General features: G+C 45.0%; 1 long non-coding RNA gene across 1 annotated transcript in view; it reads left to right on the top strand.

Moving 5' to 3' along the window:
• The first annotated feature begins 3,618 nt into the window (after nt 1-3,618).
• Nucleotides 3,619-17,581, top strand: part of LOC147186730 (uncharacterized) — a 31,408-nt gene continuing 17,445 nt past the window's right edge. The window contains exons 1-2 of the long non-coding RNA XR_015099013.1: nt 3,619-3,887; nt 7,338-7,434. This is a non-coding gene — a long non-coding RNA (uncharacterized LOC147186730). The remainder of the gene's footprint in view (nt 3,888-7,337; nt 7,435-17,581) is intronic.

The following is a 17,581-nucleotide window of genomic DNA, read 5'->3' as shown; positions in this document are numbered from 1 at the left end:
TCTTTGCTTTGCAGAATTGGGTAAATGAAGTCTCTTGAAATGTAACCATGCCTGCAAAGCCCAGTGAGGTCTTTGGGAGCCCCCTTTTCCATTTTTTTTTTTTGAGGGGTGGGGGTGGGGGGTCAACCACTGACTTGGAAGTTACTTCCAGATGCCCGCTGATAGTGCACCACACTGATGACAGCAATTAAAACAGGAAAATGCCCCAATCAAAGGGGGGCACAGTGGATTACGTTGCATTATAGGGGTCAAGGGGAATCATCCCCCCCACCCCCACCCACTCCCTCACCTCCCCACCTGTCCCCCTCATCCACAGCCGCCTGCCCTCACTCCCTTGCCCTTTGTTTTCATAGCAAATATCACATTTCAGCATCATGTAACCCACGAATGCAACAATCACGCGCTGGCGGGCCAACACAATCAGGTATGCAAATGCCCTCTTGTGCACTGTCAGATGATGAGGCTATTGCATAAAATGCATTCATCTGCAACATAATATGGAGATGTGTGTGTGTGTGTGTGTATATGTGTTGGGTTGGGGAGCGGCGGGGGCGGTGATGGCGGTTGTAAAATGAGGTGCCAGTCATGTAAAATTTACATGGGAGCACAGCTGTTTAGGCTCCTGAAAGAGGAGAGGAAGGGGTTGGGATTCAGCAGGCGGTGGGTTGGGGGGGCACCTGAGATGGTGGGTCCACACAGCCTCCGGTTCCCCTCTGTTTATTAAGTGCAAATCAATGGCTCCGACCTGGCTTTGAGGGCAAGGAAGGGAGGCTGCCGTGTTGGCCGTGTGGCGGAACATGCGGAACATGTGTCGTGCTTGCGTGGAGGAAGTACGAGGAAGAAGGCGTTAGGGTCACTCAGCAGAGGTCACCCCCTCCTGATTTAAATTTTTTTTTCGTGACTCCCCTCACAAGAGGATATGAACACAGACAGGCCGATTCAAAGCAGCACCAGCGATTCCTTTTGAGCCTCACCTCGCCCTGTCGCCCTCTTCCCACTTGGCCCTTTGCTCCTGCCATCTTTTTCATTGTTGATCCCTTTATAATAGACACGCGTCCAGTCACTGTCCTCCATGTATGGACTATGGGAGGAGGGGGACGGAATACAAAAAGAAGTACCCCCAAACACCCCCGTGTGATGCCCCAGCACACACATCCACTTCCACAGCGAATCCTATTGATTATCACTCAGGCACATGCACTTATAGAGCCGTAACGCGGCAGTAGATGGGAACAATAGCACCTGCGCGATCCTTGTTCAAGGCAAGGAGCTACAGCTCAAATAGACACTGGAAATAACTTGACAAACACGGAGTTTAGAAATTAGACAAATACAAAAAACCCCCCGTACATTTCACAATGTGATTGAAGCAATCTCTCTCACACAGACACACACACACAAAAAGAAAGAGTACATGAGAAGGCCCACCCTTATGGAAGTAAGACCCTATATGTTGTCACACGGCTTATTAGAGTGCTTCCTTCATGACAACCCACAAGCTTGAACATGTCAATTTGGTGGTCCGAGAGGTCCTTTCAGATCTCAGCCTCTCTCTGGGGGACTGTCACCCCTGCACTTTTCCAACCCCATCGTCCATTCATCCAAACACCCCGAGCCCCCCACCCCGCGCCACACGCTCGCTTTCTCTTCCACAACACTCAGTGGGCCACCCCAATGCTGCAAATAACCCGTTCAGTACCAAGAAGTCAATTTGATGTCAACACATTGACATCCTGACATCAGATTAATGCCATGTGGTCTGCAGTTTACAAAACCTGTTCGCCAGTGGATTTAGCAAGAAAGTGTATTGAAAGCTCAATATTATATTCATACTGTTGATTGTATTTATACATTAGCAAAAGCCGTCAGTACACCCGCAAGGTGACCAAGTTAAAAAAAAAAGGCTATAACACTGTCTGCAAATATTGTTAAAAATTAAAAGCAAAAAAATAAAAACCACACCACCCAATCCCAAATTTTACATGATATATATATATATATATATATATATATATATATATATACGTGTGTGTGTGTGTAAAAATAATTCAGTTTGTATAATGGAAAGAAAACACAGTCATGCATAAGAAAAGACAAGCGAAAAGATGATGTTAGCAGCGATGCTACACAACACGTGTAGGCTTCATCATACTGTTAAAATAACGTCTGCACGAGGGCTCTTCACCTGGCTTTCGGGAGGCCATCTTTCATTCCACCACGCGAACCGGGTTTAAGCAATCATTTGCATCAGTGCAGTGACCGTGCGTCGGTTAGCAAAGCCGGTCCAGATGTTATGTTTTCACGTAATAGGATTCCTAACACGTTTATCATTTTAGCCAAAAGAGGCGGAATTACTTTTTTGCTTTTTTTCAATAAAATGGTAGTCTGCATTTATCTGTGCCAAATCTGTTGACGAAAGTTAAAATGTATGCGGTCGACAGCAACAGCAACGGCAAAGTGAATTTCCACACTTGCACTTCAATGTCACTTTTCTATTTCTTTGCCAGTGTGACTGTATAATACAACAACATATGCAATATGTATTATTAGATTTTGGGAGAAATACGCTTCTTTGGGTAAAAGAGTAAACAGATTTTGCTGTGGGAAAAAAAAAAAAGCAAGCGAGGGATAGGGGTGGAAGCAACTCCTCGACACACACGCAAACGTGAACCCTGTTGTGTTTTCAATTTGGGTTGAAATGCAGACATTTCCCTGGTTGCGTAACTGACTTCTCCCTTCAATTAAATCTTATTTCTCCCAAACAAAATGTCACAATCATTGCACACAGTGCAGTTCGCCAGTGATTTGTTTTGAAAGCTATGTGTCTTCCTCCGAGTTGTGCATTTTCTTTTTTTTCTTTTTTTTTTATGTCCTGACCTCGATTCTCGCAGGCTTTACAAAAGGGATGGAAGAAAGAAAAAGAAATCTAAAAATACATTTAATCCATTATCAGTCCAGTTGAGAATAAAGAATTCTTTGACAGCAACTCTGCTATGAAATGTGACATTTTAAACAAACATGATGGGGAAATTTGTTCGTGGACAGAAAAAAAAGAAACAATATTGATCACAGTTTTGAGTGAGGATTAGCTCAAAACAAACAAAACAAAAAAAACAACAAAAGAACCAACACACATTTCCACATATTTAAAATGCTTCAATATTTATTGATAATTATCAACGAGTAAATTTAGAGAACCCTGCACCGCAAGAGCATGAAGACAGGCTACAAGTGTGAATCTATTTTGTTTCAAAACCATCCCGCACGCGCATGCAGCGTGGATGTCACGCGCTTACTGTGATTCCAAGATGGCCGTGCACCTGTCATAGTGCATGGTCACTTTTGCAAACGGAGATCATCTGAAGGCCTTTAAAAGCTCCCGCACGCACACCGTACGACCCAGGTTGCCGATACAACGCCGTTTTAAAAGCCGCCGTCTGACCCTGGCAGGCTGCCTCTCTCTCTGTCTTTCTGTCTATTTCGTTCTTGGTCCCTCTCTCACATCAGAAGCGTTGAAATGCACCCCAGGGCCGAATAGCACTGAACAACCCCTGTGAGCCAGAGGGGGGCTAAAAAAAAAAAAGAAGAAGCTGGAATCCGTTTGCCCTGATATTTCACCAGCACCAGCCAGGAGCGTGGGGAGAGAGGGGGAGAGAGAGGGAGAGGCATGGGATGGATGGGAAAACGACAAACCAGGGCTGCATTTATTTGGGGTGTGTGAGAGTGAGTGCCACACTGCAGGCCGTGGGATGGTCTGGAGAAGTGTGAGGTGTCGCTGTTAAGTGGGAAAGAGCATGCACAGATAGCATGGTGGAAGACTTGGACAAAAAAAAAAAGTGGAGGTGGTTGTTGTTGGGGGGCAGATGGAAGGATTGGTCATGCGCAAGGTAAGAAGGAGGCTTTGTTTGATTGTATGTGGGAGGAAGAGGAGGGGGTAAGGAGATGGGAGGAGATGGGAGGGAGCTGGCTGAAGCTGTTGTCTGTGGGGTTATTATTATTGCTGGCAATCTGTGCACGTGCGCGGGCGTGTGTGTGTGTGGTGTGTGTGTGTGTGTGTGCGAGAGAGAGAGAGAGAGAGAGAGAGAGAGAGAGAAGGTGAGATGAGGCGATATGAGATTCAGCTGCAGGGTCATTATTTATATATATATATATATATATATATATATATACACACACACACACACACACACACACACACGCGCGCGCACACAATTCTTTTTTTCTTTTTCTATGTCACCGGGGCTAAAAGGAGGTTTAACATCACACACTTCCTGTCATTACCGATTGTACGGGCTCCTTTGCATTGGTCAGTGCTAGTCTGCCATATGACCCCTCGCAAAAGACAAAAAAACAACCAGAAATGAGCACAAGGCTGATTGACGTTTCTCGTAATTTCACTATAACGAACATATTAACTGACTACGAGCGAGTGTTGTTGAGTTCGATGACTTTTTGGATACGTTTGGGACAATCCACCCAATTTAATAGGGAGACAGTTAATGGCCCTTTTTTTTTTTTTTTTTTTTTTTTTTGGTAAGGCGCAGACATCAATCAAGAGGTGTCAGGCGACTGCTGAATCTGGGCTATGCTCCTCTTCACAGATGACTGATTAGCAAGCCAAAATCACCAGATCCATCTTGCGACGGTCACTTTTATTACAGTCATTTTTAAAGTGACAGCAACCTGCCTTGTCTCACAACACTGGCCACCGCATATATATTCTCATCTCTGTTCTCATCCCGGTTGCCCCCACCCAGCCTCATCCGTCTTCCTATTCCCTTCTGTCACCCGCTGTTTGGTCACTAACTCTCCTGTTGCTTGTTATCCCCGCTCCTTCTTTTTTTAACTACTTTTATCTGACTTTTTCTTCTCAACCTCACACACTTACTGTGCTACTCGTGTTAGAGTTAGTCTGCCGGCTCCTGAGCTGCGGCTGCGGTGGGCTGTGTTTGGTCAGAGTTGTGTGGAGAGGATAAGCAAGAGGGGCAAAAAAAACAAACAACCGAGACTCTTGTATTGTCTGAAGCTTGTTGCGAGAATTTTGCAAGGTGTTTGTATGTTAAGAACACAATCACTTCTGCAAAAGGGCACATTCGTATTGATCTTTTTGATTGTTAACCATGAACGTGTCATTGGGGAAACAATGTTTTTGTCAGAATTTTTGGTGCTTACTCATAACGTGTTGAAAAAAGAGCTTTGAAATGAACACAATGCTGATGTTTTCTGCTACAAAATCATTGATGGTTGCTGTTAACGGAGAGGTGGCGTAGGCCGCAGCTGCACTTACACGTCGTCGGTACGCTAAGGAACAGATGAGTGGGACGGACCAGTCTTAAAATATTGAATAATGTGTTGCAGGAAAGAGTATCAGTTGTCAAAATTCGTTTCAGAGCTCGTAAGTCAAATTTGTCCTCCTTTCGTCAGTGTGCTTACCAGCTGTGTTCAAAAGAAACCGCAGCATCAAATCATGACGGTGAAATTGTTCAAGATGGCAGCCGAGTTGTGTTTACCTAACTGTTTGCGTATACATGAGTGGCTGGCACTCTTACAGGGCTCTCCTGTGTCTTGGCTGGAGATATGCTAATCGCAAACGACGTCAATCTGAAAAACATCAGGCCAAGTAACATGTGTCTAAGATTACATTTACAACCGCCTGAGCAAAGGAGGGATGCACGCCTGCACGCATGCATGCATGCACACACACACACACATACACACACACTGATGCACAAGAAAAGTGGGTCAGGTGAGACAGGCAAACATCTTTCAGAGACCGACTGCCACTTAAAATGCCCTTCCAAAAAACAACAACAAAAAAAAAAGCTGATTGAACAGTTTGTCTCAAATACTAAGGCCTCAGTTTTCAAGAGCTTTGGAGTCATGTTAAACAGAAGGCATGATCGAGGCTTTGTTGCATTCATGCTGAATGCATCACGGCTGAGACGCCTTCTTTTGTTCAGAAACTTCAAGCTCTCATTTCCTTCCTGTCCTTGTCATCTTTTTTTTCCCCCTCCTGGAAAAACGAGTCATCCATTTGGAAGGCTGCAATATGCATTCGACTTAAATGACAACCTGTGGCATATTTAACAGGGACGCACCTGAACATCAGAAAAACTCAGACGTGTGTAAAATATGTCGTGTGCGCGCATTCTGGTGTTGAGTGGGCAGATAGACGTGCACACAGGAAATCGGAGTAATGGTGCTAGCAGCTGTGCCTGGTTAAGTGAACGCATACGACTGGAGATATAGTGGATCGGCCCTCCCGAAAGCTTGGGATCAAGTGGGTGTGACTGCAATGTAAAGTTTGAAACGGCCCTTTCATGCGCGGCCTTGCATTCAATCGTCTGACGGAATGTAAAACATTTGAAAGAGCAACATTTGGATTGATTCGAATGTCATAATTGCAATCTTTCAATCAATGTATGTCAAACATGCGCCGAAAACTAATACGCCCCCCAAAAAACTTTCAAAATACAAGAAATTGGTTTCATTTCTTAATTTCAGCACATAGCCTTTTGTATAACCATATACATTTCCTAAAGCACATCCACTTAATAATAAGAGTAATAATACCACCACCATCACCAATAATAATAAGAAACATATTGAAGGCATGCTTCAAGCCCTCACAGCGTTTTCTCAGCATACACCAGGGTTGCAATAGTGAACCCGATTTGAACTTTGGCCAATGACAGCAGTATTTTATGTTCGAAACCTTGGATGACAACCAGTAACTAGTGTGAAATTCCCTTCAGATTAAATGTCCAAGGACTTGCGTTCCCACCACCTCTGCGAGCATGTAAGACGACATAACAACATACGCATGTTGCACAATGATTCGGAGTCATGGTGGGCATCTCACAGGAAGAAACACGTGGCAAAAACCCGAGAGAGGCAAAAAGCAAAGCTGATTATTCTGGATACCAGATCCATTTTATTTTAAATGGACTACAGATCTGCGTTCAAAATGATTTTTTTGCGGCATATACATGTACCGTCCAGTCGGGGAAACAATCTGACTTTTCAGCTTCCTGCACTCAAAGGGGTAGCGGCGGCCATGCCTGGAATGGACTGCTGCATTTTCCGTTATGTCTTTTAATTTCAATTTTCGGTGGTCCACCGTCTTCGAATGAATTGACTTTAACCGTTGATGTTTCCACGTACGGTTGACACTGGTGATCGCGAACGACTCAGCCCGGTGCAGATATTTGAAATAAAGTCTGATTGTGAGGTCATAAAACGACCATAAAGTTCAGATGAAGTTTGAGGCCCAATCTGTTCAAATCATGTCATGACCTTTAACGGTTAATACATTGTTTTTTTGTTTTTTTTTGTAGTCACCCCACCACTTGGCAACACCACCTGGTTGTTGGTAAAGGGTTTGTCTGCCCTTTCAATGCGGTCAGAGTCAAAGCACGAGGAGGTCAGACAGAGGTAAGTCTAAATAAAGTGGCTAACTGGAATGCTTTACAATCTTCAGCTAAACACATTGATCCAGTCAGCATTGTGCTTCGTGGAGAGAAAGTTGCAGTTTACAGCTTGTATGCGCATACCATCTCATGGCATGCGCCTCCTTTGCCACAGTTATGCACTATAATTGCATTAGACTTGTGACCTCTCGCAAGGGTGGGGAGCTGGACCATTTCAAAACAAAAACAAACAAAAAAAAGTCCCCATCTTAATTTGATTCCATTTCAAACAAGCGAGCCCAATTCTGGAAGGAGGAGGAGAAGGCTGCACATATTGCATATGAAAAGGCCAGGGGTGCCAGCTAAAAGCGCGTCCTGTTTTTTATTTTCACTTCACAGTCTCGAGTGAAAGCTCCTTTTGTTGTCTACCGCTTGACTGACTTTAATCAGAAACATTCCATTGTAATGAATGTTGCTGTTACATACTGAATTTGTGCTCCTCTGAAAAAGTCAAATTCCTAAACATGGCCGAATATGCTAAATGTTCACTCGTGTCAAACCACAGCGGGACTGGATCTTGCAACAGGCAGCGTGTAGGTTCTCCTCATGATTGAAGCACAAGCCCACATTTGACTTTGGGGGAAGGAAATAAAAGTAGGACTGACCGGTTCTGTGATTTTGCACAAACAAGATAGAAGTAAAACTGGAACTGAATTAAAAAAAAAACAACAACAACTAATCCCCAAGTTAAATGGCATTAACACATAACACTTTTGACCGACTGTCTGCTACTTGTATGCTTGAGGAGGGACCCTCACCATCAATACAGCCCCGATGGCAGAATACCGGGCGCCTGCACAAAAACCACCATACGCCACCATTTCTGCCTGCGCCGTCTCCAAAAATAGAACCCTATATCTCCACAATTGACGACTGCACAGTTCTCCTTCCTTGCACATGTGTGCGTTTTCACCAATCATCTTCAAATATGTATCATGCATTTACACGCGAAACAAATCTCAGAATTCAGGGTTATTAAAGGTTCCGCTGAAACGGGCTTTTATATGAAAAGTGATACATAAAGAAGTAAGGAAAGCTCCCACCAAGCTGATACTTTGAAGCCATATCCAAATTTCAGACATACACATAAGCCTCCAGCTCGTGAAAGATGTCCTCAGAGACATGTTTTTTTTTTTTTTTAATGACACAATTTTAGCAGGGATGAAGAAAGATGAGGAGGGAGAAAAAGACGCAGTGAAGGATTTTGTTCAAACCATTTCAGTATGCAAGCTGTTACTGCTTGTACATTACACACACTGCGGCCTGCGTGTGTGTGTGTGTGTGTGTGTGTGCGTGTGTGTGCGTGCGTATGCCTGATATCAACAATTGCATCCCTTGCATCTGTGAAGAGGTGATGTATCCGAACAGTGTAGATTTGCACTGGAAACAATCATTTTATATGAGTTGCATTTGTGTGTTTGTGTGTGTGTGTGTGTGTGTGTGTGGCTACTGAAAGCAATTCCTCAGAATAACCAGCGACTTGGGCTACCTGCTGGCATGAGCTGAGATGGAGATCAATAATAAGTGTTTGTGCATCTATGTGCAAGTGTTGGTTGTATGCTTATTTATAAGTGTGTGTGTGTGTGTGCAGTGTTCGCTTACTGGAAGACTTTCTATATTTGGCTGGTTTTATGAAAACAATCAATCTGAATCATAGGCCATATATATTTCCATCAGCCCCAAATCTCTTAAGTGAAACTAACAATTGTATCCACGTTAATGTACAATTACATGAGAGCTGGAGCAGATTCGATGTTTGGAGTTGCATTTTCCTCAATAACAGGCATCGTACAACATTTCAGATCAATCCACGTACAAGTGCGCGCACGTGCACACAGTTGCTATGGTTTCTGGATGCTTTTTGCATGTCGCTGTAACTTGAAGGGCACAGTGACCCAGGCAGACCGACTCCTCTCCTTGTGCTGACACGTCCATTACGCCCTGACACCATGCAATGAGGAACCCGCTAGCACCTTGAACACAAATGCGTGGGACACCCTCACTAGTGTGCCACGCTTGCATCATCGACAATGGCAAAAGTCGGCAGCACCGAGCTGAGATTTCTCAACTCAAATAAAATCAAACTTTATTTCCATAGCACTTTTCCAACATAAAAATGCAACTCAAAGTGCTGTGCTATTACGCCATAAAATGAGGATCCCCCACCCAATCTGAGCAGAGACTCCAGCAAATCATTTTCTTTTTCTGCCTTGTCAAGGACGCCGATTTGAAAGGGAATGAGAGGAGGCGCTTTGATTGATGATGAATCAAGTCGGCAATGTTTTCGTGTGTGAAAATACCAAAAGCCAGTCTGGCCCACCCCTGTGCAGATTTTTGGCCGTGCCTCACATGCCACTTGAAAATAGAGCCCACGATCTGCAGAAGTTACCACTGAGCGCTGATGACAAGAGCTCTCAGGTGCACACCTTCACGCTCATCTCCTCCCCTGTGCCGTCAAGGAAAACAATAAATAACACAGGAAACGCCAACTAACTATGCCCGCTCCCGCAAAAGAAAAACACACACACACAGACACACACACAACTCAAAGTGGATCATGATAAAATAATACAATGAAAGAAAAAGTCGAACTGCCGTAGAACTAATTGGCAAACAAGGCTGCAAACTAATGTTGGGGTTGTGCTTTTCCCTTGAGACTGTTTGTCTGCCGACTGATTATACAAGCAAAGATGCAGGCAAAGATGTGTTTGTGCTCTCATAAGGAACGTATACTTGTGCATGAAGTGATGTGTGTTGTTTTGCGGTCAGGTTCGGAATGGGGTGTCACGCAATTGACTGCTGCTGATGTGTGTATAAGTCGCGTGTGATGTGTACATTGCGCAAAGCACGTTTGCACAAACTGAATAGGACGGCGGCAAAAGGATGTTGCTATCACAACTTTGCAAAGATGTTACTTCCCCCAGGGCAATTATATTCCCAGCCGAGGACTAAACATAATCACCCCCAAAATAAGGCAAAAGGCTTCTGGAAGCTTTTTTTGCAGCTAGCGGTGGCTTGGACGTGGTAATGAGGATGTTGAATTGGCTCAGATGATTGAGAATTGTGAGGCTGCTGTTGATATCGCCGCACCGTGTGTACTTCCCTCCCGCCGAGCGCCGTGGACACCAAACTGCCGACATTCATTTGAAATTACCAACTGTCCGATTAGTCACCGTGACCAGCAGTTCAACGATCGAGACATCATCCCGGACCAGCGTGTTATTTCCCATCAGCTAGCAAACAAGATTCTTATCGAGGGGGATTGCGATCATGGATTTTGGATTTTGGATTTCAAGGGACGTGAAAAGAAAAGCTGCTCCCCAGAAGAGTTCCAATAGAGCTGAGGTGAGCGCACCTTCCCACATAGCTGACATCATGTTGTTCTTCTGACGCTCCGATTTGTTGAGACGGAAGCAACAGCTCAACTCTGCTGGTTGACGATAGGTCTGGGATGGGCAAGTTAAATAAAGGAGAGGGCCACATTTTCTCATCGGCGTGAATCGAGGGCCACATAGGACCATGCACTTCCTAATCAGATGTATAACATGAGTCGCAAGTTTAAATATGGACATTTAAAAAAAAATAATAATTGAACTGGTTGCCCGCCACTCACAGTGTAATAATATTTTTTGTAATTAACTTCTAAATATGACTCATGCAACAGGCTTAAAAAAGACCATCATAACACTTCATTTCGTCACATTGCACTGAGACCGAAAAAACTTGCAAAAACAAAGATGCAAATGTGCCGTCACCAAACAGTTGCATACAATTTCAAGGAGCACTTAGACAAGTAGCCGGAAACAACTCAAAACATCCTGAAATGCTCTTAGTAAAAATGCAAAAGAAAAAAAAAATCCAAGCACTCCCATTATACATAATTTAGGGGAATCTATATTCATAGAAGTGCAGGGCATGTTGTGCTCAATGGGGTAAAACGCCCCTGTGTGGCTAATGGAACGGCCTGAGTTGCGTGATTGAGTGAAATGTGCTGGAAAGATTGGGAGGAATAGTGCAGATAAATAAAGAGGAGATTCTGCTTTTTGCCGGGCTCAGCATTAATGCAGCATCTCCCCAGGTGATCAACACATTCAAATGAGGAGACGCAAGCAATGTGGAGACAGGAAGAGGAAGAGGGGCTGCGGGACGAACGAGACGGCCCACTCCAAGAGATGGCCCCGCGCCACATGCGCAAGGGCTATAATATCTCATATATCATCGTAATGTTTCAGTTGGAAGGTTCAAAGGAAGGGGGTGGGAGGCAGTGAGAAAATGGATCTTGGCAAATTCAAAGAAAAAAAAAAACAACCCCAAAAAAAAAAAAACGAGGGACATTACCAAGCTTCGACAGTAGATGACTTGAGAAGGCCAGGGCTGTCACATGCATTTCTTGACTCCTTTTTTCTCGTCTTCCCTTCCATAATTTTGCGTCAAATGTGAGCGGGCAGCCTTTTCTTTTCACCTCTTCACGTCCATTACCTTCGCAGAGATGCAAAGTGAACATTTCAATTGGATTGCAATGGCCGGTTAGCGCCGCTTTGATCCCCCCCACTCTGCTATGTGGGAGCCTCCATTGTTCCTGATTTGCTGCCTTGATTTGCCTGCCTGCGGATAATGGCCACACTACCGCAGTCTGGCCTTCACCCGTCTCCCTATTTTATTTTTTTCTTCTCAGAGGTCTGAAGCTCATAACAAATGACAGTATGCCGTCCGGTTCCACGTGAACCAGTACATACTGCACACTGCCATTCAAAGTCTTAACTTCGCAGACTCAAAAGTGCTCAATCCCCACACGAGCGGACACCTACCACTTTGGGCGTTGACTCCCAAGATAACTTCGCCGGAGCCCAGTGGTCTCAAAGTCAGTTCCTAGAGGGCCGCAGTCTTGCATGTTTTCCAAGTCTCCCCGTTGCAACACACCTGATTCAAATGAGCAGGTTGAATGTCAGGCTTGCGCAGAGCTTGCTGATGATCTGATCATTTGAATCAGCTGTATTGCAACAGGGAGACTTGGAAAACATGCAGGACAGCGACCCTCCAGGAACTGTGTTTGAGACCTACTGCCGTAGCCGAATCCCAGAACGCAGAGAAGTGATCCCCTGCTTGCAGTTATGTTGGGACTCATCGGCTCTCATTTGATCAATCAAACACTGACCTGAGGAAAATTGAAGCAGCGCAGACTTCGGAACAAAGTATAGACATTGAAGACAGTCGTCGTTGTGCTTTAACACATCTATTTGTTGCTAAGACAAGGATGAGAGTATATTTGCAAGAGGCTTTTTGGATGAGACAGAGTTCACAGAGCGCTGTTATGCACAGAGAGGTAGGTGTCAGAAGCAATGCCTTCAGCCTACATGCTGATTCACTCGGGTTTTTTTTTTTTTTACTGTGAAAAAGTACTCTTCAGTACATCATGTTCACTTTTGTGTTATTTATATGAGAGGAATGACCACGATTCTTCCAATATTTGAACAATCATTTGTCACGGAGGCAGAACAGATTGCTTCACGTTGCGGCAAACCAGCAGGCTAATTCAGAGATCGAAATTGCGTCAATCATGAAGAACGAAAAGTTAGTTTTACATGGCCGTGAGAGTTTTAGAGCCGCTGAATTGATTGTTAAACTTGGGCATGCTCATACATTAAAAACAAAACAAAACAGTAATTGCATTTTAAGAATAAAAAAAAATCAAATGAGTATGCTCGCTTTTGTACATACAGTGTGATTCCGAAACGGTTTCTCGGCACACTTGATGTTGACAACACAAGCACGACGCTGCGGCTTATCCAAAGCTGCTTCTCGACATCGTCGAAAACTCGGTCCCACTTGACAGACCAGCAAAACCTTCAATAATCAAGCATTTCCCCATGATCATTTTCCTTTCAAATATCCGCACGTACTTACTGCCGACACACCGATTCATGAATACATTTCGGCCCTTCTGTCATGCGGTGTGGAAAACACACCGGCGGTTAGCGGCGCACGCCGCAGCGGAATGGCGCTCCAGGCAATGATCAGCGTACGATTCGCACGTACCCGCGGCAAGTGTAAATAGAACACGCGGCGAGAATTTGCTCGAGTGTCTGGTCTCCTCCCAGATACAAATGAACAATTTGTTTTCCAATTCTTTGCAAACCTTCATCTCAGACATTCACCTTTGAAGTAGAGCGGAGGAAAGGGGGAGCGACGGAGGGAGGGCTCTGTTCAGATGGTACGATGCCGCGTTTGTCTTCAAAGGGTCCCGGCTTGCTTACAACTGCGGCGGCGAGTGCAACACCTTCAAATCTCGCTCTTTCATGCCCCCACACCTCCACCTCAAAAAAAAAAAAAAAAAAAAAGAGACAAATATGGACGCAAATGCCGTCAGACATAGCAAACGGAATCAAAACCGTGCCGAGCAGATAAGAATATTTGGGGACAAGCCGGGAGGTAATTACATTCAGGAAAATCCACCTGTGTCGGGTCGAGCTTCATCACAGCTGATTGCAAAAGTCTTTACGTGCTCGCCACACTCCAATCAACGAAGGTGCAGAGTATCACGGGATACGAGCACGATATTTTGCAGGGCCGACAACATCAGTGCAAAACAATCATCATCCGTGCATCCTCTGTCATGCTTATCCTGTCCGGGGTGACCGGCATCTGCAGCCAGTCCCAACTGAATATTGAACAAAGCAAAGTTACAAGAATCAACAAACATCTTTTCATGAGTCGCTTACATCTGCCGCCTTGACAATACGTAGCTAGGTCATCGTGTCAAAATGGCCATGAAAGGGCATCTTCTCCCCATGCGCTTCAAAGGTGTATCACGGGTGGTCGGAAGGGAAAATATATTCGCTCGAACGAGAAGAAGCCATCTTGGCCCTGCTTGTCTCTCCAATTCAACGCAGAATTTTTGTGGTCAGGTTCAGAGCAATCTGAGACGTGGGCATTCCGTCTGTCAATTGTCACTGACGGACGTCCGTTTTGCTGACTCTGTGTCCGAAGAGGCCGGTGTGCAATGCATTATACAAAAAAAAAAAAAAAACAATGTTGGGGGGGGGGCAAATAAAAAAAATAGACACAAAAACAGGAACACCAGATCATTCTCAAACTTAACAAAAATTGCTACGTTTCCCCACAGGTACACTTGAAGTCCAAAAAGGCATTCTGACGCACTTTTTGGGGGGGGGGGGGGGCGGTTGCGCAGACTCTCCCATCGACTTATGAGTGTCACTTATGCGCCATCATGAAGCGTCCATAAACAGGGTTGTGATATTTAAATGAGGATATCCCATGTCACATCGAGCGCTGCGCGTTTTCTCCCACGGATTTGAGCGTTTTTCTTCGACTGCGCTCAGGGGGCTGAACGATGCGCTGGCGCCTCTCGAAGGCGAAACATCACATTGTGCATTTTGAGTCATTTCGGAGCCGCTGACGGAGATTGATAACTGTCGAGGGCCGGCTCGACTGATTCGTTGTTGACGTCGAGATTTTATTGTAATAATTATTGAAACAAAAAGGATCGTTTTTTGTTTTTTTTTGGAGACCACAAGCATCATAATGGCCCATTATGACGGCTCTTTGGTGGTGGCACAGAGATTTGCAAGTGATGCATGGCGGGTGCGTCATATGGCTAGAGACGGGAAAATTGTGCAAAAGAAATGGACTTCGTGGGAATGGGCGAATATCCCCCTCAGTGCTCAACTACGCATTCTTGGACATCAAGCAGAAAAAAAAAACCCAAGCCATGTTTGACTTGCTCACTTGATGTCACCATGTTGATTCACAACGTAACTTTCCTCGAAATTCTTCAAGCAAGCAAACAAGGCAGGCAGCCACAAGAAGAGAAATGAGAGGGGGAAAAAGAAGAAAAAGAGCAAGAGAAAAGTCATCAATTGTCCATCTTGTGGGGATGACATCCTTTGCAGCCTCTCTGTCATGTCTGTCTCATCTGCTTGGATGGACAGCGTCTTCCTCTTCCCTTCCCTGGGATGACTGCCTCGCTCAAGTCCCAAAAGACACCTTTTTTTTCCCCTTTTGTCTCTCGCCTCTTTCTTCCTCACAGATGCCGCCGTCTTTCTGAAACTTTATGAATTAGTTACAACCCCCTCCTTTGCCGCATCCCCACCTCTCTTACGTTCTCATTTCAGCGGGGCTGTGAATTCAAGGTACGCCTCCAGACAAACCGTCTGTCTCCCTGTCTGTCTGCCTTTCGACCGACTGCATCCACTTCAGACGTCGAAACAAAAACCTCTTTGGGAAAAATACAAGGTGGATTAATTTTGGAGAGAAATTATATTGATGGACTGTATTGCCCCCCCCCCCCCCACCACCACCACCACCACCACCAAAAAGTTCTTCTCTCCACAAATGAAATGCAGCTGTGGCTCGAATGCGCTCACAACTCTCCGTCGTCCACGTCGCCTTCATTCTTGCTTTTTCCAAGATTGGGCCGACACAGGACACAGCGGGTGGCGTGTCTGCGTGCATGCGCCTATGTGTGCCCCACTCCTTTGTGACCGCTTTCCGGAACCCGGAGCCTCCCCTGCACAGAGGGAAATGGCGGACTGTGGCAACGACGGGGCAGTTTTACAGTGTAGCGGGCTGAATGTTAAACTTATATTTAATGTATGACATTTCACACAAATCATCCGGCCACAGACATGACCCTGGGGTATTCCACAGATTGCTTTTTCAGTGCCTCAGCCACTGCGGGATTGTTCGTCCCAGCGAGAGAGAGAGAGAGAGAGAGAGAGAGAGAGCTGGAAAGGAGGAAAAAAAAAGGCTTTGAATTTGGCGGAATGATCGCCCCCTCGCCATTTGTCCATCCCGGGCTGGAAGCTTTCTCGCCGGTTCTTTTTCTCTGTGATATGATGATCGCAGGCCATGCCAAATTGAAAACATCTTGGCAGTCTGGAGGCCGTATGAAATACCCATACATTATGTCTCGTACAACACCAGATTGGATAGCAAAACAATTATGCTGCTTTGACGTCTCAAAAGATCCCCTGCGCCCCTGTCAGGCCTCGCCATCCTTTAATTTCTGTGAAAAAAAAAAGGCTGTAAATATTGCACGTTTGATTCCCTCTGTGGGGATACATGATATGGAAATAGAGGCCGGCACACTAAGTTCATGAATACGCAGCCGGGGAGGCCCGAGCATGCCCCTCCAAAAACACTCAGCCGCTGAAAATAAATACAAGGCTGCGGCGAGATTTTCAAACTGCCGAAAACCATACAAGCAAAGGAGAGAGAGAGAGAAAAAAAAAACATTTTCTTGGCCCTTCTTGTCAGCTCAGCCTTGCAAAACAAAGTATTGATAGCAAGTGACTGCAGTGGGGGTCATCCATTTGATCTGAAGGGACATTTTTCAACATTTTGGCACATTTGGTTGCTGCCAAGAGCGGCGCCGTCCATTAGATCAGCGTCACTCTCGCCTCTCAAGGTTAGAGAATGCGAGTGGGGAGTTAGGGAACATTTGGGCATGCTTACCTGTCACACTTAAAATAGCCTCGACACGCAGGCGTGCGCGCGCGCGCACACACGCAAATCAAGGTGCTTGAGCAGCCATGTAGCAAGACGTCTGAGGGCCGCAGTGAAAAGAAAAGACGAGGAAACATTTGCATTTACAATTCACATGGTGATGGTACGGATGACGATAATGTTTTCTAATCCCATCAAAACTTGACTCATGTAAACATGATGAGTTTCTTCCTGTACCGGAACAAATTCTCTCGTTATTTACTCAATTCATTTTTGTAACCATGTGATTTTTTTTTTCTTGCAACGTAACAACATATTTCACTATTTTTGCCTGTGGCCTGGCGACAATAACGGTGACTTTTAAAAAAAATGTTGAATCTCAAAATGTCCCCAGTTTAAACGCACTATTCGTCAATGGTATAAACGTGGGTCTAAAAAAAAAAGATCTGACCTTCCCACGCTCACATTGCATGAAATATTTAGACCCATCAAGGCTAAAAAAGGCTTCAAACTCACAGCCCGACACAATTTGCTTGCATTGTCAAGATAAACAAGCAGGATGCGAGTGGCTGGCGTCTAATTATGCAAACACGTTTGCTCGGGATAGCAATGTCAGCATTGTGAACACTACAAGGGAGCTAACAAAG

The sequence above is a fragment of the Hippocampus guttulatus genome, chromosome 21, assembly GCF_054856545.1.
Source record: "Hippocampus guttulatus isolate MCC_2025c chromosome 21, RoL_Hgut_1.0, whole genome shotgun sequence".
NCBI lineage: Eukaryota > Metazoa > Chordata > Actinopteri > Syngnathiformes > Syngnathidae > Hippocampus > Hippocampus guttulatus.
This window is presented reverse-complemented; position numbering and strand designations above follow the sequence as displayed.